The sequence below is a fragment of the Tenrec ecaudatus genome, chromosome 2, assembly GCF_050624435.1.
Source record: "Tenrec ecaudatus isolate mTenEca1 chromosome 2, mTenEca1.hap1, whole genome shotgun sequence".
NCBI lineage: Eukaryota > Metazoa > Chordata > Mammalia > Afrosoricida > Tenrecidae > Tenrec > Tenrec ecaudatus.
In genome coordinates, this window is record NC_134531.1 from 256,664,313 (window position 1) to 256,686,358 (window position 22,046).

Consider the following 22,046-nt stretch of genomic DNA (forward strand, 5'->3'; position numbering starts at 1 on the left):
TCTTGAAGGAACTTCAAATTACAGCGACACAGTCCACTGGTTAGGTGTCCCACTGGAAGTGTAGCTTGCAAATTGGGGCACAGAACAAGCAAGGCAGCCACACACTGGTCCAATGATCAAATAGCAAGAGACAAGAAAGGCGAGGCTCGCAGAGCCATTTATCTCTCCACCTTTCAATTAATCCCACATGTGTTTATCGGCCATGCTGGCACAATAAACTAACTACCTCAGACATGAAGAGTATAGACAACGTCTGTGTGTGCACTTCATGTCAACTGTGTGTACACTGCAAAATACATTTTTGTGATTTATTTACACATTATAGCTTAATTCATTCCTGTGACCATTATAACAAAATATGCAAAGACCAAGAGGGAGAAAACCCAAAAGGAAGAACAAGCTCAATATAACAAACTGAACAAACCCAAGAAACAAGTGAAGCCTTAAGTTTAAATATTGAAAGATTTTATTGGCAAAATAGTGAATGATGCAGGACAAATCAAAAGAAGGTGGAAAGAATAACCAGAGAAAAAAACTCGTAAACATTCAATTATCTCAGTAGTAGCATATGAGCAAGAACCAATGGTATTGAAGAAGGATGTTCAGGATATACTGAAAGCACTAGTCAAAAGCAAGCTCCAGGAATTGATAAAATATCAATTGAAATGTTTCAACTAGCTGATGAAACACTGGAAGAAGTCACTCATCTATACCAGGAAATTTGGAAGAATGCTACTTGGCCAACTGTCAGTGAGAGAACTATATCTTTACTCATTCTCAAGAAAGGTGACTCAATGGATTGCTCAAATTATAGAACATAATTAACATCACATTCAGACAAAATTTTGCTAAAGATCATCCAACAAGAGTTACAGCAAATTAATAGGGTGCTGCTAGAGGTTCAGGCCAGATTCAGAAGTGGACATGGAACAAAGCTTATCATTGCTCATGTCGGATTGACCTTGGCTCAAAGCAGAGAATACCAGAGAGATGTTCTTATGTTTCTTGACTCTACAAAGACATTTGACAGTGTATGTCATTACAAACTATGAATTGCCTTGAAAAGAATAGGAATTCCAGAGCACTTTATGATATTAATGCATAACCTGTATTGAGATCAAGAAGCAGCTATGTGAACAGAACGAGGACATACTATATAGTTCAAAATGCAGTAAAGTGTACATAAAGATTGTGTCCTCTCACCATCCACATAGAATCTATATGCTGAGAAAATCATCAGAGAAACTGTCTTGTAAGAAGAAGAGTGGGGCATCAAGATTGGAGGAGGGCTTATTAATAATCCCGAGATGCAGACGACACACCCTTATTTGCTACAATGAGGAGTGATTTGTGTACCTGCTGATGAATCCAAGTATTGCAGCCTTCAGTATGGATTTCAACACTGCAATGAGAAGAAAACACAAATACTCATAACTGGATTCATCGATGCTCCATAATGAATGGAGAAAAGATTGAAGTTGTCAAGGATTTTGTCTTGCTTGGATTCACAATCGATGCTCATAGAAGCAGCAGCCTGAAGATCAAGGATAAGAACATGTTTCATTGGGGAACTCTGCTGCACAAGAACTTTTTAAAGTGTTGAAATGTAAGAAATCTACTTTCTGGCATAAAGTGCACCTAACCCTAGACATGGTATTTACAATCATGTCATTTGCTTGGGAAATTGTGATGCTAATTTAATTCATGAAAGCTTTCTTTCATTCAACCAGTTCAGCCCTGACATTGAATCAGAAATGGTTGTAGTACTGATGATACAATGAACAAAGCTATCTGTTATCAAGGAGAAGATAGTTTGATGTGGAAGTGTGCAGATAATGAAATAAAAAATTGAATAGCATTTATGTATAACCATGATCTGTGATAACTTTTATGAAGAAAAAGGATAGAGACTTATGGATGTCCCTCTGAGGCAACATGAGAATGTTTTCCACTTTTTTGTTAAACAGCTCATCGTTACTTATATTTTATCATATGCTTTGTTTGAAAGGGTTTTTGCCATATTTTTCATATGTCTTTTATGTGGCCAGAGAAATGAATACTTGATGAAGAGCAACACAAAGGAAATCTAAGTTTATCTCTCTGTCCAATAGGGAGAAAGTAGAAAAAATTTAAAAGTCTCCAAAAGGGCAACTGAACATATCTGTTTAAGGTAACAACAGAAACAGATTGTATTTTCTTGTCAGCTTCAAGAAGTCATTATCTACAATAATGATGGTGGACATTTACAAACTGTTTAGCGTGACTCAATGTTTCAGGCATTCTGCTATCATTATTAAACACACATACATCTCAATATGTGAGGATACTTAAATGTACATATAAGAGTAATCAAGATTAGCATTAATAATCCATAGTAATACTAATACTTGATTTAGATCCTTCAGCAGAGGCATAATTACAGCCATATCTCTTTTTTTCTTTTTGATTTTTTGATGGCATTATCACAACACAAAATTTTGTCTCTTCCATTTTACCTTGTTTTGTTTTTGGTTTTTTTAGGTCACTTGTTTTTGTTGTCTTGACGATGAAAACTTTGCCTAACCCAAGATCCTATAAATGTATTCCTATTTTCTTTGAAATTTTTATAAGCCTTAAATAAGACAAAAAGAAGAAGAATCATGAGTTTAAAATATGGTGCTGATGAAAAACATGGAAAGTAGCATGGTCTGCCAAGAGAACAAACTAACCTGTCTGGGAAGAAGTGTAGCCAGAACGCTCCTTAGAAGTCAGGATGACTTGGGGTGGGGGGGTAGGGGGGGGTAAGGAAGTGGTGTTAACAAACCCAGGGACAAGGGAAAAACATGGGACCCCAAATGGTAGAGAAGTGGGAGTGGCAGGCCTGGTGGGAAATGATCAAGGGTAAGGTTGCTTAGAGAAGCGGTATACTCTAGCCCAGGAGGCGATGAAGCATGGTAGTAGGGCAGGAGGAAAGTCAAGGGAGATGGAGGAAAGAGCTAGGAGTCAAAGGGCATTCATGGAGGTCTAGACAAAGACATGTACATGCAAATATATATAGGAGGATGGGGAAATAGATCTATGTGTCTATATTTATAGGTCAAGTATTAAGGTGGCGGAAGGACCTTGGGCCTCTACTCAAACACTCCCTCAATGCATGAATACCTTCTTTTATTAAATTGGAACTCTATGATGCTCACTCTCCCGACACAACGGCTGGAGCCAAAGTGGGTGAACAAGTAAATGTGGTGAAGAAAGCTGATGGTGCCCGGCTATCAAAAGAGATAGTGACTGGGGTCTTAAAGGCTTGAAGATAAACAAGCGGCCATCTAGCTCAGAAGCAACAAAGTCCACATGGAAGAACACACCAGCCTGAGTGATCGAGTGGTCCCAAAGGGATCAGTTACCAGGCATCAAAGAACAAAAAATCATATCATTGACTGCACACCTCCATGATAGGATCGCTGAAGACAAATGGGTGCATAAGCAAATGTGGTGAAGAAAGCTGATGGTGCCCGGCTATCAAAAGAGATAGTGTCTGGGGTCCTAAAGGCTTGAAGGTGAACAAGCGGCCATCTAGCTCAGAAGCAAATAAGCCCACATGGAAAAAGCACACCGGCCAGTGCGATCACGAGGTGCCCAAGGGACCAGGTATAAGGCATCATGCAAAAAAAAAAAAAGATATAAGTGTGTGTATGTATGTGTATATATGTGTATATGTATATATGTATGTATATATATGTATATATATATATCATATTAAATGAAGGGGGAAGTGCAGAGTGGAGACACAAGGCCCAAGTGTCGACCAATGGAGATCCCCTTATAGAGGGGTTTAGGAGAGGAGATGGGTTAATTAGGGTGTGAGATAGTATCGATGAAGAACACAGCTTTCCCCCGGATCCTGGATGCTTCCTCCCCCCAACTACCATGATTCAAATTCTACCTTGCAGGGCTGGATAGGACAGAGGCTGTACACTGGTGCATACGAGGGTTGGAGGTACAGGGAATCCAGGGTGGATGATACCTTCAGGACCAAGGGTGTGAGGGACGATGCTGGGAGAGTGGAGGGTGAGTGGGTTGGAAAGGGGGAACTGATTAAAAGGATCCACATGTGACCTCTTCCCTGGGAGAGGGACAGCAGAGAAGGGGGGAAGGGAGACTCCCGATAGGGCAAGATATGACAAAACAACGATGTATAAATTACCAAGGGCATATGAGGGAGGGGGGAAGGGGGAGGGAGGAGGGGAAAAAAAAGAGGACCTGATGCAAGGGGCTTAAGTGGAGAGCAAATGCCTTGAGAATGATTGGGGCAGGGAATGTATGGATGTGCTTTATACAATTGATGTATGTATATGTATGGATTGTGGTAAGAGTTGTTTGAGTCCCTAATAAAATGTAAAAGAAGAAAAGAGAAAAAAATGATTAGGGCAAAGACTGTACAGATGTGCTTTATACAATTGATGTATGTATATATATGAACTGTGAAAAGAATTGTATGAGCCCCAATAAATTTTTAAAATTAAAAAAAAATAAATAAATAAAAGAAAAAAAAAAAAAGAAGTCAGGATGGTGAGACTTTGTGTCATGTAGTTTGGACATGTCAGGAGAGACCAGTTCCTGGAGCAGGACCTCATGCTTGGTCAAGTAGAGGGCCAGCGGCAAAGAGGAAGGCCCTTGAAGAGATGGATTGACACAGCTGCTGCAACGAAGGGCTCACACATAAGAACTGGGGGCTAACACAGGGTCCAGCAGTATCTTAATCTGCTATACACAGCGTGACTGTGAGTTGGAAAAAGCTGATGACACCTTACAACCACAAAAAGGTCTCTTTACCGTTATGTTCTATTGTGGAGTTAGCAAAGGGCTGAACTACCTTATGTACTTGAGTTTAAGCTGACCCGAATATTAGCCAAGGCACTTAATTTTACCACAAAACTGCATTAAAAATGCTGAAACCCTGGTGGGGACTGAGCATGATAGCGAGAAAGGAGAGAAGTCAAGGGAAATAGAGGAAAGAGCTGGAGGCAAAGGGCATTTATAGAGGTCTAGGTAAAGACATGTATATATGCAAATATATTTATATATGAGGATGGGAAGATATATCTATGTGCATATATTTATAGGTTTAGTATTAAGGTAACAGAAGGACATTGGGCCTCCACTCAAGTACTCCCTCAATGCAAGATTACTTTCTTCTATTAAATTGGCATTTTATGATGCTCACCTTCCTGACACAACTGCTGAAGAAAAAGCAGGTGAATAAGCAAATGTGGTGAAGAAAGCTGATGGTGCCCAGCTATCAAAAGATATAGCATCTGGGGTCTTAAATGCTTGAAGGTAAATAAGCAGCCATCTAGCTCAGAAGCAACAAAACCCACATGGAAGAACACACCAGTCTGTGTGATCACCAGGTGCTGAAGGGATCAGTTATCAGGCATTAAAGAACAAAAAAATCATATCATTGTGTGCTTACCTCCATGATATGATCGCTGAAGACAAATGGGTGCATAAGTAAATGTGGCAAAGAAAACTGATGGTGCCTGGCTCTCAAAAGATATCAGGTATCAGGCATCATCAGAACAAATAGTGAATGAGGTGGGGAGTGTGGAGTGGAGACCCAAAGACCATTTGTAAGCCACTGGAGATCCCCTTGCAGAGGGGTCTCAGGGAGGAGAAGAGCCAGACAGGTGCACGATATAGCAACGATGAAAAATACAACTTTCCTCTAGTTCCTAAATGCTTTCTCCCCCCACCACTATCATGATCCCAATTCTACCTTGCAAGTCTGGCTAGAACAGAGGATGTAAACTGGTACATATAGGAATCAGAAACACAGGGAACTCAGGGTGGATGATCCCTTCAGGACCAGTGGTGTGAGTGGCGATGCTGGGAGGGTAAAGGGAGGGTGGGTTGGAAAGGGGGAACTGATTACAAGGATCTACATGTGACCTCATCCCTGGGGACAGTCAACAGAAAAGTGGGTGAAGGGAGACATTGGACAGGGCAAGATATGACAAAATAATAATTTATAAATTATCAAGGGCTCATGAGGGAGAGGGGAATGGGGAGGGAGGGTAAATAATGAGGCCCTGATGCCAGGGGCTTAAGTGGAGAGCAAATGTTTTGAGAATGATGAGGGCAATGAATGTAAAGATGTGCTTTACACAATTGATGTATGTATGGATTGTGATAAGAGTTGTATGAGCCCCCAATAAAATCATTTTAAAAATGTACTGAAAAACTTGGCTTACACTCGAGTATATAAGGTAATATCTTGTTAGAGCTGAGTATTCACTTATCAAAGCATTCCTTGTCTCAGGGATTATTCCCATTAACTTCTTTTGATAAGTTTATTAAAAAGACCACAATTGATAATGTAGGTTAACTTGTTCTTTATAATTTGCATTTTGTCCTTGGAATCTCAATTTTACTCTGTTGTTACATAAGTTTATTTTGGTGCCTATACCTCACTGTTAGAAGTTCCTAGACAGCAAATGTTTAACTCTAAAGTCCTAGTTCAGAGGTTAAAAATGTAAGCCCTTTCAAAGGAGTCTCTACAAAATGATCTTGATTCGAAAATCTTGTTTAGCACTTCTTTTTTGCACACACAAATCTACCCCGATTAAGAACAGACTTGTTGGCATGTAATACTACCACCAGCACCAGCCCCACCACCACAACCACCAGCACCACACTGTCTTAATTAATACACTTTCATGTAAGTGTTCAAATTGGGAAATGTGAAGTCAATTAAAAAATATTAAGATCATTTTGGATATTCCGGGGAGTTTATATTTACATATGAATTGAACACAGCTACTAATAGCAAAAATGTTCTAAACTTAGATTATAGTTGTAGTTATGGACAGATAGGGCTATATAAAATCACTTAATTGTGCACTTTAAATATTATGTTATATATATTATACCCCAATATAGACTTAAAATAATTAAATATGGTTGCAATACTATTAAACTAGTGCTTAAATGTAGTTTTCATATTCATGATAGAAGTGTATGATTAAGTAATATATCCGACCTCACTTGTAAAGTACTCTTCAAATGAATTAAATTGCTCAAATTACATCATGGATAGTTTATTTTTCCTATCCAGAAATAAATCCAAGTTTTTTGTTAGTTTTCCTGCATGCTGCCCCTATCCCTACTTGCCACTCTGGCTGCCCCAGATCTCCTGGCTCTTGCTAAGTTTGAGGACAGAGTCACTGTCCCCTCTCTCCTGCTGCTATCATGCTTATCTACCGTTCCCCTCAGCCTCGTGGACCTCTCCCCTGACACCCGCGGGATCTGGACGAGCTCAGAGGGCTAGTGCCAGGCCTTGAAGGGGAAGAGGGTCATAACACAGAGGTGATACTAACGAATCACTCATTGGTGGAAATGCATCAGCTGAAGATGCCATATATCGATGGAGCAGAAAATACAGTGATCACTGGTCTCGATATAGTGATGAATTATTTGCAGAAAATCAGTTTCACAAAAGGAGCCTACAAGAAATATATAAAAGGAAGAAATAGATTGGATTTGAATTGGCAACTTTGTCAGTCCTCCTCTTTCTTTCTCCAATAACTAGCAGAAAATGCTCCTCATCCCGAGTTACAGACATCCACGGAGAAACAACACACCGTTGATGATGCCTTTGTCCCTCAGAAGGAGAAAGTGACACAATAACAACAAAAACAAACCTGTGGACTCTGTACTCCCCAGAGGATGCCTCTGATCCAGGCTCATCTGGCCCTCTGCTCTTTCTAATCTTCAGTGGTGAGCTGACAACTCCGCGCCTCTCGGCAGCAGCTGATTAGCCCTGCTCCCCAATATGACTGTCGAGAGGTTACATCATAGCTGAAGTGGGAGGATTCACAAGTTTCTTGTGGTGGCCTGAGGGAGTCCTGATCTCATTTGCACGCAGACTGTATAGTGGACATTTAGATCTTGGGTGGAGCTCCGGGGGATTGTACTGTGGTGGGCCTTCCCCGTGCTTTGGGAGAACTGGCTCACCCTGGCAAGTGCCTAATTGGGAGTACTTGCATTGTGGGTCCCAATCAGCTGAAAAAAGAATGCATGCTCCTTCAAGGGCCAGCAATTCAGAGTGCTGTCACCTGCCTCCCCATGGGTCTACAGTGTAACGGATACCGCGTCCAGCACAGACATACAAAACAGGGGCCACCATAATTCGTCAGCGGGTGGTGTTTGTAAATAGTGGATTTTCTCACCTGTCATGTTGGTCAGTTTGGTCATTCCTGCACCTCCCTGGTGACTTGGGAGCCACTCTCTTAGCTGGGACTTTGAGCAAGGCAATATGCAATTGTTTTTTGCCTTTGGCTCTTGCTGCCATTGGGCTGGTGCCGAATGAATGGGCCACTCTTGATTATCCATATTCCACAACAGGTGTATGTGTGTTTTGCTTTGTACTCAGAGACAAATGTTAAAATATGATATGTTTCAGAAACAGCAGTCAATATCTACACACTTGACGAAACAGAAGAAAACAAGCCAATTAACTCCAACACACAAACCACAACGGGAAATGTTCCTGGAGGAAGGTTTCCAGCCGTGGAGAAAAATCATGTGTCCTCGCCTAAGGGAGATCACGATGTTCATCTCCCATTCCCTAGTCATAGAGAAAACAGAGAAGCAACTGTGCTGGAACTCACAATGCCCAAAAAGACCATTCTGACAAAAATGACGGCAGAAATAATTCAGCAACTATAAATAGAAATACAAAAGGCAAGTGCCAAAATCTTAATGCCCCAAACTGGATGATACGCTATGAAGGAGTAAAACAGAAGGAGAGAATCCATGGAAACAAGAAAAAAATGATCTCACAGATCAAACCCTTGATACAAAAATACTAGAGGACTAGATTACAAAAATGATCCCAAACACTGAAGAAAACATAATAATTCAATGGAACAAAATATCCCAGAACAGAATGAAGAACTTTTAACTTGAGGCAACAAAACAAAACAAAAAAAAACATGGTTGATTAAGTGTTAAGGGAGAATCTCTAATATTATGACAGAATATAAAATAACTATTGAGGAATCCCAAAAAAACCCAAACAGAATTGATCCTGAAAGGAAATTACAAAGGCACGTTATTAAAACAACTCTCCCATAATAAAGAAAAGAAAACAATGCTGTCAGCAGCATGACACAAAGAACGCTCACATACAAAGGGGGGCAATTAGCATAAGTTCAAAAATGTCCACCAAAAGCAAGCAGGCAAAAAGGCAATGGGATGATATATTCAAAATTCTGAAAGAAAAAACTGCTAACCCAAAATTCTATATCCATCAAAATTACCCCTCACATATTGAGAGAGAAGTAAAATCAGTTTAAGATAAGAAAAAAACTAAAGAAAATTTTTAAAAGCAAAACCATATTAACAAAAATATTAAACAAAGCATTTGGCTAAAATATATAACAAAAATAGTAACCTAGAAATATCTGAAGAAAAATTTTTATGGAGACATCTTACTATTTAAGTAACAGTCAAACAAAGCTAAGTGAATCCAAATAAGGGATTATAGATGAAATTCCACAATGAAGATTTAGAAACAAACAAACATAGAGGGAACAGAATAAACAACATGTAGTCAGAGAAGATATTGAAATGTTTGCAAAGGACAACAAATTCTCTTGAATTTGGAAAGAAAACCACAGAAAACAAGCAATCCTTAAAGAAATCAGAGCAGGTATACTAGTACACATAAGAGCTCGCAAAACAGGTGTATTAGTCCGGGTACTTTAGAGAAACAAATCCACAGTAACTCATATGAATAAAAGAGAGTTTTATATAAATGGCAAGTGTATATCAAGAAAACATCTTAATTCAGTGCTGCCCAAACCCACAAGTCCAACAATAACTCATTAGCCTATATGTCCAAAACCAATCCACAAAGTCCTCCTCCATCTCACAAAACAGATGCAATGATGTCCACTGCAGGAGGAAAGCCGAGTCAGTGAATGTGTAAGAATCTCAGCGCTGACAGGAGTCTCCACAAGGGTGCTCTAGCACCCCTGTGGCTGCATCTGGGTAGGTCCATGTGGTTTCTCCTCAGGAATGTCTTGCAGGAAGTGAACCTTGCCAGCTAAAGCAGGGAACTGGCTAAGGCAGCTGCACCCTGGTCCAACCATCAGAAAGCAAGAGAACTGAGAACTAGAAAGGCTAGGCTCACTGAGTCATTTATCCCTCCGCCCTTCAATTAACTTCACATGTGCTTATTGGCCAGGTTGGCACAATAAATTTACTATATCAACAGAGAATCCAGAGCAGATAAATCTCTCAGAACCAAAAAGGGAAACATCCATACTAGGAGGGTTAGGGTATCAGGGGAGGGGGAACTGATCACAATAATCTATGTATGACCCCCTCCCAGGGGCCAGACAACAGAAAAGTGGGTGAAATGATACAGCAATCAGTGTAATATATGAAAAAAAAGAAAGAAAGAATAAGTTATACATTATCAAGGGGGTATGGCGGGCAGGTGACAGTGGGAGAGGACAGGGAAACAAAAATGAGAGGCTGATGCCAGGGGCTCAAGTAGAAAGAAAATGTTTGGTAAAGATGATGACAACATATCTACAGATGTGTTTTACAAAATGGGTATATGTGTGGATTGTGATAAGAGCCGCTGTAACAGCACCCAATTTAAAAAAAGAAGACATCATTAAGACCTCAACAAAACAAAAAAGGAACAAAATCACACAAGTAAGTTAAACCGTAAGTTAAAGATTATTTCCTAGAAAACCTATATCCAAAAGGAATATAACACAAAAATTATTATTGAAATAAAAACCTGTACTGTCATGAAAATGTGACAAAATAACACAAACAAAAACATATTTATCCATAACACGACTGAATGTAAGTGGATTGAATTCCCTAGTAAAGAGACAAAAACTGAGGAAGGTTATAAAAACATGAACCTTTAATATGCTGCTGCTTACAAGAATCTCATCTTAAATATAGAGAAAACCATCGACCCAAAATAAAAAAGTAGAAAAATATATCATTAATGGTAATCAAAAGAAAGCAGGAGTATCGATATTAGTAACTGGCAAAATAGACATCATATAAATGACATAATGAAAGACAAAGAAGGACACATATAATTAGAAAGTTTCAATGAATAAACCATAACCATAATTAATATGTATATACCAAACTAAAGCCCATCAAAATACATTAATCAAATTCTTATAGAAAATACGAAGAGACAAATCAGCCACAGTATGATAAAGCTATGAGACTTAAATACAGTGCCTTCAACCAAATATCGAACAACTACAAAGAAAATAAAACATATGAAAAAATTAAAAGATACGATCAATTAGTTTGATACTGACACTTCACCCTGCAAAGATTCATATTATGTTCTTCTCTAGCACTCATGGCACTATCCTACAAGGGGTCATATTCTAGCTCATAAAACAAGCATCAATAACATTTTAAAGCGCTGAGCTACTACAAGCCACCTTTTCAAACCACAGTGACATAAAATTAGAAATAAACATTGAACAATGAACACAAAAATCAAATACATGAAAATTAAACAGCACTTTACATAAAATGATTGGACTATTGAAGAAATAAAGAAAACAATAAAAAAATTATTGAAACAAATGAGAATGGAAATACAACATGTCAAAATCTTTGGGACACAATGACCGATAACAATGATCTACATATGACCCCTTCCAAGGGGGACAGACAGCACGAAAGGGGTGAAGAGAGACATCAGTCAGTGAACAACATGAAAAAATAATTTATAAATTATCAAGTGTTCATGAGGAAGGGAAGGTGGGAGAGAAGGTGGGGAATGCGGAGCTGATAACAAGACCTTAAGTAGAAAGAAAATGTTTTGAAATTGATGATGGCAGCGAACGTACAAATGTGCTTGACACAATGGATGGATGAATGGATTGTGATAGGAATTGTATGAGCCCCCAATCCCAATAAAATAATTTTGAAAAAAAGCAGTACTTGGAGGGCAGTTTATAGCAGTAACTGCACATAATTTTTTGAAGGCAGAAAGAATTAAAATAAACACCTTAATACATCAACTGCATTCTTTGTAGCTATAACTTCCCTTTTGGCACATCCTTTTCTGAATCAGTCATCAACTGCTGGCAGTTCCCTGTTAATGGACTGCTGCAACCATTGTAGGAGGAGCATCAGCAACATTTCACTTGCTTGTGATATTAATATGTTTCTATAATTTGAGCCCATTGTGGGGTAAACTTTCTTGGGATGAGTACAAATATGCATCACTTTCAGTCAGTTGACCAAGCAACTGTCTTGCAAATTGTCTGGCATAGATGAATTAGAACTTCCAGTGCTGCATCAGCTTGTGGAAACATTTCAATTGGCATTCCATCCACTTCTGGAACCTTTGCTTTTGGCCGATGTTTTCAGTTCAGCTTGCATTTCTTCCTTCAGTACCATTGGTTCTTGCTCATGTGCTTCCATCTTGCAACGGTTGAATGAGCACTGGGTGCAGTTGTATTTTTTGTACAGATGCTGTGTATTCTTTCCATCGTCCTTTCATTCTTTCTGCATCACTCAATATTTTGCCCATAGAATCATTCAATATTTTACCTAGAGCCTTGACATTTTCTTGAGTTCTTTCAATTTAAGAAACCCTGAGAAAGTTCTTCCTCTTAGCTTTTCAAACTCTAGGTCAATGTACATTTCATTATGATATGTGACTGTGTCTTCTTGAGTTGTCATTTAAATTTGTATATTCAGCTCTTTGACTTCATTTCTCCCATGTACATTAGCTACTCTATGATTAAGAGCAGCTTTCCGAGTATCCGCTGGCATGCCAGCCTGATCTCTTCTTTCTTTCTTATTTTTTTTCTAGTGAGAATGCTTATTAATTAAATATAATTGTACTAAAGTCATCCTATATCATTGCTAGAGAAGTTAGAAACACGCTGTAGACCCACAAAGCCAGAAAGTGCAGGACCATCTTCAGATACCTTCTACAATTAAACCACTAGGATCAAAATATAAACACCAGGATCTAAAATCTAAGGATCAACTTGAAATGAAAGACTGTTCTTAGCAGAACCAGTCTTTGATGTGGATACTTACATCATCATCTATTAACATAACAGATTATCAAAAGAATGATTATATGAATACAATTTGATAGAAATAACATTAGTTAGAAACACATAAGTTAGTGAATTATGTTACGTATTTCCAAATTGTTCTTGAATGCTTTTATTTCTTTTTCTATAATTTAGTAATTATTATAGCATTAATATGTTTTAATAACAAAAACATTAATGGGATAAATATTCTTTTAATCACTTATCAAACCCACTTAGCTCACTTTGGAATTTATTAAGATTTTATTTGACCAAATTTCTATATTCAGAAAATTATTTGTAACATTGATAAAATACTAATGTCATGAAAACAAATTATCGCTGGATAGTGTCTAAATATTACCTTATGCAAGTTGGATTTAATAGAACTCAAAACTCTCACAACTTTTTCTAAAAATAAATTATGTTACGTATTTCCAAGTTGTTCTTAAAAAGCTCTAATTTATAGTGCATTAAAATACAGCAAACAAACTAAACACTGTTGGACGTTGAGCCACCCTGGCAACAGAGTAGAATTCCCCCTGCAGTTGTCGTGAGTCTGGAATTCTTACTGGGTGTAGAAAGCAAGGAGTGACTGGTAGTTTCAAACTGCTAAAGTTGCCATTAGAAGTCTAAAACTTATCCATTATGCCACCAATGTTCAAAGCTCCATGACCATTGCTTTTGTGTTCATTTTTCCACTTCATTTTGAATTTATAAAAACAATATGTGAGAGAAGATGGTGTTCCAAAATGACTCTGATAATCTGTGAAGCATTTTGATTTTTATATGGAAATTGGCACAATTTAATGAATTCTGAGGTGTTTGGGGTAAATAGCATTTCTTAATTTTAAGTTTTAAACATATCTTAAAAATAGATTTCTTGGATTTATGAACATACATTCTACACTGATAAACTAGTTTACTTTATCTCAAAAAGAGGAAAACAATGTTAAATTACTCTGTCTTTTCTGCCAGGCTTCCCAGTGTATCACTGGCTCATTGCAACTTCACTAGTATGTCACTATTTGAAAACAGACCAAGAGCCATCTTAATACAAACTTCCTCTCTTTTGGGAACAGCAGGTCTACTCCACCCACACAAGATCGGCTAAGTGGAAACAGCAGACACAATGTGGAGGCTATTGACGATTTTATACAAAACCCTAATCAAATCTGCCACAGGGTCTGGGCCAAATTTAAGGGATTTTGAGACTGTGAGTGCTTGTGGACGTGGGCTTCTAACGGCAAGATCAGCAGTTCAAAACCAGCAGCCTCTCTGCAAGAGGGAGATCTTATGGCGTTGATTCCTTTTAATACGCTTATTTTAGTAAAACTTTGTACCAAAGAAAATGTGAAATAGTAAATCAGCCCACAAATAGATTTTTTAGAGCCATTAATATCTGGAGGTCCTTGTGTATTTTAAAACAGTACACCGGTTGCTTATTAATAGGAAAAATAAGCAAGTGTCTGCAAGTACGATCTTGTTATTGGAGCTATTTTTGAGAGAATTTATCTCACTCTCCCCAAGTATAGATTGATTTCTGTAAATTTAGTTTTTTTCTCTATCTATATCTCCACTAATTTTAACCATCTCTCATTACTTAATTTTTTCAATAAGTAGACATGGGATGAACGTGACCTGCTGTGCATATTTGTTGTGAGATAAACAGAATTGAATTAGATGGCACATCTCCACTGAACCGTCTATGTGTGCGGAGGAGGCACATTTGCGACAAGCCACAACAGCATGGTTTGAAATTGAATATCAATGTGATTGTAAATGACTTCTAGTGAGCATATTCGTAATTAAGTCAAATGTAGGTTAGAAAAATCTGTTCAATTTGAATCATAAAACCGTGAATACTTATTAGAGACTTTTTGATACAGTTCATTAGTTCCAAGCCATCTACAGTAAATTTCACTTGAAGATAGTACAGATTTTAACTAACTTGAATGCACACAAAAAGAAAAGGAAGAAAATTTTACCTGTTTTGAGTTGTACTTCAAATGCTTGAATTAGCTTTAAATGCCATATATTTTATTGACTTGATGGAAGATCAGAACATAGAATGAGGTTTATAAACTTGAATCTTTTAAAGACTAAACAAGATGTTATTTAGCAATTATTAAAATTTCTCTATCTCACATTGAAATAAACTCAATTAACAACCTTCTGATCTCCTGACCAGATATATTGTAGTCCTGAATTATGATTGACAATTACAACAAAGGCCTCCAGGATTATTTTGACTTTCCCTTCATGCCTACATTAAAATATTTTAATGTTCTTCTATATTAGCTCTAGGAATATAACTCAATGGCAATTGCAAAATGAGCACATAAAATCCAATTCCAATTTAGCTTAGTTATCTACAGAACTAACCAGTTGGTATGTTCTTATTTTGGCCACTCTCATCTGTGACAGACACTTCTGTTACATTCTAAGCTTATTAAAATAAATTAAGCTTATAAATTAGTTGAAAAAATTATATATTGATAGTACAAAGAGTACTTCTATACCCTTTGCCTAATATTATCAAATGACTTACATTTTCCCAAGTTTATTGTGTGATTTCTTTTCTCCATCCCTTCTCATTTTATATGTATTCAAAAAATGTTTAACTAATTTAAAGCAGCCTGCTCCTTTTCTCCACATTATTTTGTCTGTAATCCTTAACCACCACTCAACTGTCACTCGGTCCTACAGTGTTGATTTGTTTGTTGCTGTGATGTTAGAAGCTGTGCCAGCAATATTTCAAGAATAATAAGGCCACTCAGAGTCAGAAAGTTACATCAGAGTTTCAGGCTATAACCTCATGATGTATATCTGAAAAACAGTCATTGAGAACATTATGGATAGCTTAATTGGGGAGGAGGATAGCACAGTGGGGGAGGAGGAACTGGGGTGAAGAAGAAATAGATGAAGAAAGAACCCAGAAGAGTAAGAGAGGGCAGCCAAGAGAAACAAAGACAAGGGTCACAAGGGAGAGGAAGCACGTGTCCCAAGAGCCACGGAGTCCCAGAAAGGCCCAGGATCCCAGGTAGCAGAGGCGACAGGATAGAGCCTGGGGCAGAAGGAGGCCAGAAAGAAGAGGGGGCAGTGCTGACTGTAGTCAGGACAAAGTCCAGGAAGGCCAGCAAGGAGTAACGACCAACCCGAGTGGAGAAAAAAGAGAAAGGAAAAAGAAACTCATATGTATAAGAGAGAGTTTTATGTAAAGGTTAAATGTGCATCAAGAAAACATCCCAACCCAGTGCTGCCCAAGCCCACAAGTCCAACATTAACCCATACGTCCAACACCAATCCACAAAGTCCTCCTCCATCTCACAAAACGCACAGCAGCAATGCCAACTGCAGGAGGAAAGCCGAAACAGAGAACATGTAAGCATCTCAACGCTGGCAGGGGTCTCCACATGGGTGTTTCAGCACCCAGGGCTGCATCGGGCAGGTCCATGTGGCTTCTCCTCAGGGATGTCTTGCAGGAAGTCAGACTTGCCAGCTGAAGCAGGGAACTGGCTAAGGCAGCTGCACCCTAGTCCGACCATCACAAAGCAAGAGACCCGAGAACTAGAAAGATGAAGCTCACTAGGCCATTTATCGCTCCACCCTTCAATTAACCCCACACGTGTTTATCAGCCAGGTTGGCACAATAAACTTTAACTACCTCAGTTAAATATAATGTTTTCTAGTTCTTTTCATGCCTCGCAGGGTTTAAGAAAGGTGTCCTAGTTTTATATTGATTCATAATACTCAATTTAATGAATATAGCAGAGATTGTTTATCCATTCTTCCTAGATGGAGGTTTTGGATTGTTTCCACATTTTTATTATGCAAATTACTGTTATAAACAGAGCTGTGCTGGTAAAGTCTTTATTTTTGGGGGGTTTATATTCAGTAGAGAGTTGATTTCCATAGTGGTTGTGCAATCGTACGGTCATATCGGCAAAATGAAAGTGTTCCAATCTCTCCTCGTCCTCTCCAGCATTTAGTATTTTCTGTTTTGTTGAATTTTGCTAGAAATGTCAGTGGGAGGTGCTGTCACATTGTTTTAATTTGTTTTTCTCTAATTTCTACTAAGAGTTAACATAATTACAAATGATTGTTGGTTGCATGGATGACATCTTTGATACATTATCTTTTCATATCTTGTGCCCATTTTATTGGCTTATTTGTATTTTTCTTGTTAATATCATGTAGTTTCTATAGAGTTTTAAGTTTAGCCACTAAGTTGATGTATTATTACTAAATATTTTCCCAATCATTGAGTTCTTTTTCAATTCTTTTGCTGAAATTTTTGATTTGTGTAAATATCCAAAGTATTTTCTGTTTTCCTTCCCAGTAGAAAGTAGAGAAAAAGGAAAGAAGGAATCATTTTCATCTTTTTGAGACGCCTGTGATTATAATTTTAAGAATCAAGAAAATATGATTCATACGTCTGAACATACTAAATGTCATGAAGAACATACTAAATGTCATAAAATCTATTGTTATTCTATTGCATGTAAGATTGTGAGCTTCACTTGGGGGGGATGTGTGCTTCTGACATGAAGCAAATGTAATTGGACACTCTGGATGAGAGTATCAAGCAGATGGAGGGAAGAAAGAAGTAAAACAGTACTCAACCCTGGCCAATATTGTAAGGAGGAAGATGCAAAAATTTGAAAAGGAGACGAGAGGTTCTGTGTGGATAATAACACAATGTGGAAACATGAAGGGGCTAGTCAGACATTCATCCTAGTTTGCTGGGATATGGCAAACATTACACATGGAAACATGATAGGGGTGGACTTGAGATATCATTGAATTGGGTAGTATGTCTTGTGAGTCAAACCTTAAAGTTTCACCTGAGACAAATGCAGATCCCCTGGGTGCTTTGGTGAACAATTATTCTGAGCCTGATAAGAAAGACCAATCATACTGTACTGTCATACCCAATGAATTGACCCCATCTGTATGCACTAATGAACAGCTATCGTAGCCTTTCAGGGTCAGAAAGTGAACCTGTTGAAACCCTAATCATGAAGGAAGGAAGCATCACTAATTTGAAAACCCTGTGTAGCAGTTGCTACAGAAATACTGTTTGAGAACAGAAAGTTAAAGTAGAAAGTACAGAAGTTCAGGTGGCCAGGAGAGCTAGTCTTTTATCATTTCATTGATGCTCTTCCCCATCCTCTTTTCTGGTTAAGTCTTTGACTTGAATGTTGAAGAAACTATTGAACGGCCTGGGTCTTTTTTGATTACTAGAATAGCGAATGTATTTAACATCATTGACTTGTGTAAAGATTGTGAAGATGGTGAAATCTATATCTATATCATCTATACCTATATAATCTCTATCTATATAAATAAAATGTAAAATAAACTTTAAGACTAGTGGGGGAAGAGTGGGGAGAAGAAAGAAGCAGACAGAAAACCAGGATCTCCTGAACACTACTCAGGAGCAGTACTCAGTGCCTTAAAGTGAATGTAAAAGATGACTCAGAGCCAACCATGAACCCCCAAAAAGGTTTTGTTTCTAAATTTTTATTATTAAATTTGATAGAAATGATTTTCTTTGTCACTAAAGACTTCAAGTCTATTTCACTTTAATTTTCCTGCCCCCTCCCCTTTTTTTAAATTCCCCAAAAATCAGACCAATATTAAGGTTGACAGGATAAGGAATCTTAAAGAATTTTTGTTTTGTTTTAAAGAAGCATCCTTTTTATATATACACAGTTCATCTCAAGATGAAGTCAATAACAAAATCTTGTTAAACCCTACATATATATGGTTCTCTTTCTCCCCCCACCCCATCCTTCCTCACACCTTACCCCTGGTCTCCTCAGAGGCATCAAAGTCTTGTGTCTTGGTGTATAAACCACTTTGGTTTTTCTCTACTTTCCCTATAATAATGGTGTTATTAAACATTTATCTTTTGTAAGTTTGACTAAGTGTGCTGAGCATAATGTTCTCTAGTTCTGTTCATGTCCTATGGTACTTAGGAGAGTCGTCATTGTTTTATTGATGCATAATACTCCATTGTATGTATTTGCCTACTCTTCTGAAATAGCTTATTTACCTATTCTTCTAAATATGAGGGTTTTGGTTGTTTCCATGTTTTTGTTATTATGGAAATTGCTGCAATAAATATAGCTGTATATGTATCTGTTCATGTTGTGTCTGCTCTCTAGACTTCCAGTTTCCTAAACTGTGAGAATATAAATTATTTGTTATTAAAGACATTCACATATTTCAGTTATAGCAGCAATAAATACTTAGGGCACCAACCATATACTGTGATGCATTTTGATTCTAAATTATAACTTGTCCACCAGTAGTTTGCAATACATCTGTCATTACACTAGGGACTAGCATTGAAAAATTGGACAATCAATTAAGTTGATCAGCTCAGCAAATCTTCAAAACTCATTATGATTTTCATTATGTGAACTGAAGTAAACCTGGCATCACACAATGAAATGAGATATAAACACACCGGTTCCAGATGTTCAGTCATCAAGATGCAAGATGGTTGATCTGTAGGAAAGGTATGTGATTTATGTGCTTTGACTCAGAAAACTTTACAATAGTTAGAATTAGATCAACCAAGTCAGAAAAAAATTTCAATTCAAACACTATGTTGTTATTTTTTTCCATAGCCAATACTTAGACCATTCTGTGAGTAATATAGCTATCAAATGAACCAACAGAACGGTCATTAGTAACTTTGCACTTCTGTCCTCCTAATGAAAATTGACAAAAAGACAGATAGTATGCAAAGAGGTCAAAAGGTTTAAAACCCAAATTGGACAAATTAGCAGAGAAAGTTAATAATCTGGAAACACTAATCGATGGCCCAAAGAAACAAACTGCTCTATTGACTGAATCATTACATGGAATTCAAAGTAAATTGCACACTCTAAAAATCTAGCAGCAGCAGGATATAAACCAGAGCAGAGATTTCAATCTTAAATAGAAACCAGTGAAGACTTTGAATGTTCCATACACATTAAGTTCATCTGGAGAAAGGGAAATCAAGCACATAGCTGACTTGAAATATTACAATATTATGATTTCCAAGTCTTTAGATTGAATGCAAGATGCAAATAGTTAATTCCTCAGGAAAGAAAACAACATAGCATCTTGTTTTATCTGGTTTTCAGGAAAAGCCTGCCTTCTACATAAAGAGACACAATATATACAAAAGTATAAATAAAATATTTATAAATACTCCATGTTACAGTAAACTGAAGTGATTCCAATTAATTTTCCAGATATACTAGTCTAAATTATTGTTCCTCCTCTCTGATTTCCTCACTATCATAAAAACCCAAGAGAATCATGAAATTAATAATTAAAATAGTTAAATATATATGCTATACAGCTACACTTATATATAGCATATGTATGCATTTATATTTAAAGTCACATTTATAGCAGTGTTATGTTGTTGAAATGGTTCCAACAAACCCCGAGCTTATGTCTAACCGAATGAAACACTACCCAGTATTACGCCATTCTCAGAGTTGTTATGTTTGAGCCCATTATTGCAGTCACGGGATCAGCCTATTTCGTCGAGAGTCTTCTTTTTCTCTGACCCTCTACTCTGCCAAGTATGATGAACTTTTCCAGGCACTAGGCTTTCCTGATAACATGTTCAAAACTTATGAAATGAAGCCTTACTTATGTTAGTTCCAAGGGACATTGTTGGTTGTACTTCTTCCAAGATAGATTTGTTTGTTCTTCTAGCAGTCAGTCCATGGTACTTACAATATTTTTCACCAGCACCATGATTCAAATGCTTCAATTCCTCTGGGATTTTTTTATTCATTGTTCCATTTCCATCTTGAAAATACCATGATTAGGGACAGATTCATCTTAGGCCTCAAAGTGACTTCTTTTCTATTCAACACTTTAAAGATTCGTGAGCAGTAGATTTGTCAGTGCACTATGCTGCTCAATGCCTTGACTATTGCTTCCATTAGATATTATTCATGAAAACTTTTTATATAAAAAATGTAATTATGCAAAAAAGTTTAAATTATGCAAAGTTCCCAAGTAGCATTAGAAGCCATGCACAAATTTTCAGCTCATTTAAAGTTAACTTTTGAAAAAGTTATTTATGAAAATACTCTTTTAAAACAACATTAAAAAAATTATATCTTATTGTATGGCCTCTCTTCAGGGAATTGTTGGCTTTGTCAATTTCTTTCCCATTCCAGTAACTGTTTTACAACATGGATATCTGGAAATTAGAAAAAAAAAAGCATTCACAAACCAAACCTATTATTAAAATTCCAATGTACACATTAATAAAAACATCTACATAATGTCACAAAAGAAAGTGTATATATGTTGCCTCATTCTTCTTCTAATATGAAATTGTTTTATGTATCTGTTTTTTCAAATGATACCACTTTTCTCTTTCCTTTGACTACAATTCACTCTTCCTCAATTACAATCATCACCCAAGAGTAATGGCCTTCACAGCTTTCTACTATCTCTTTTGCTCATCAAACCCAATCAATTCTATCAATTTTCAAAGTGATATCTTTTCACAAATACGTTTTATTTGCTTTCTGTGTATAAATGGGATTTTTATTCATTTAAAATATTATTTTACCATTTGTTATCATTCAAGGACAATTGCAGTGTAGGAAGATACTGGTGCGAATGATTAACAACGACCAACCACCGAACTAAATGTTGGAAGATGGAAGATGTAGTCATCTCAGAAAAATATCTACTCCTGAAAGAAAGATATTAAAAACCTGACGGAATAATGTTCTATTCTGAATCGCTCAGAGTTCACATAAATCTAAATCTGTTCCACTGAAATTGGAAAGAATGGATATGCATTTTTTCAGAACTGCCTGAATATGTACTGCAAAAAAACAATATACACAAATTTATTAAGTTAAAATAGTTTTGTGATGTGTGCTATAAATACTTATACAGATATTGAAGTTG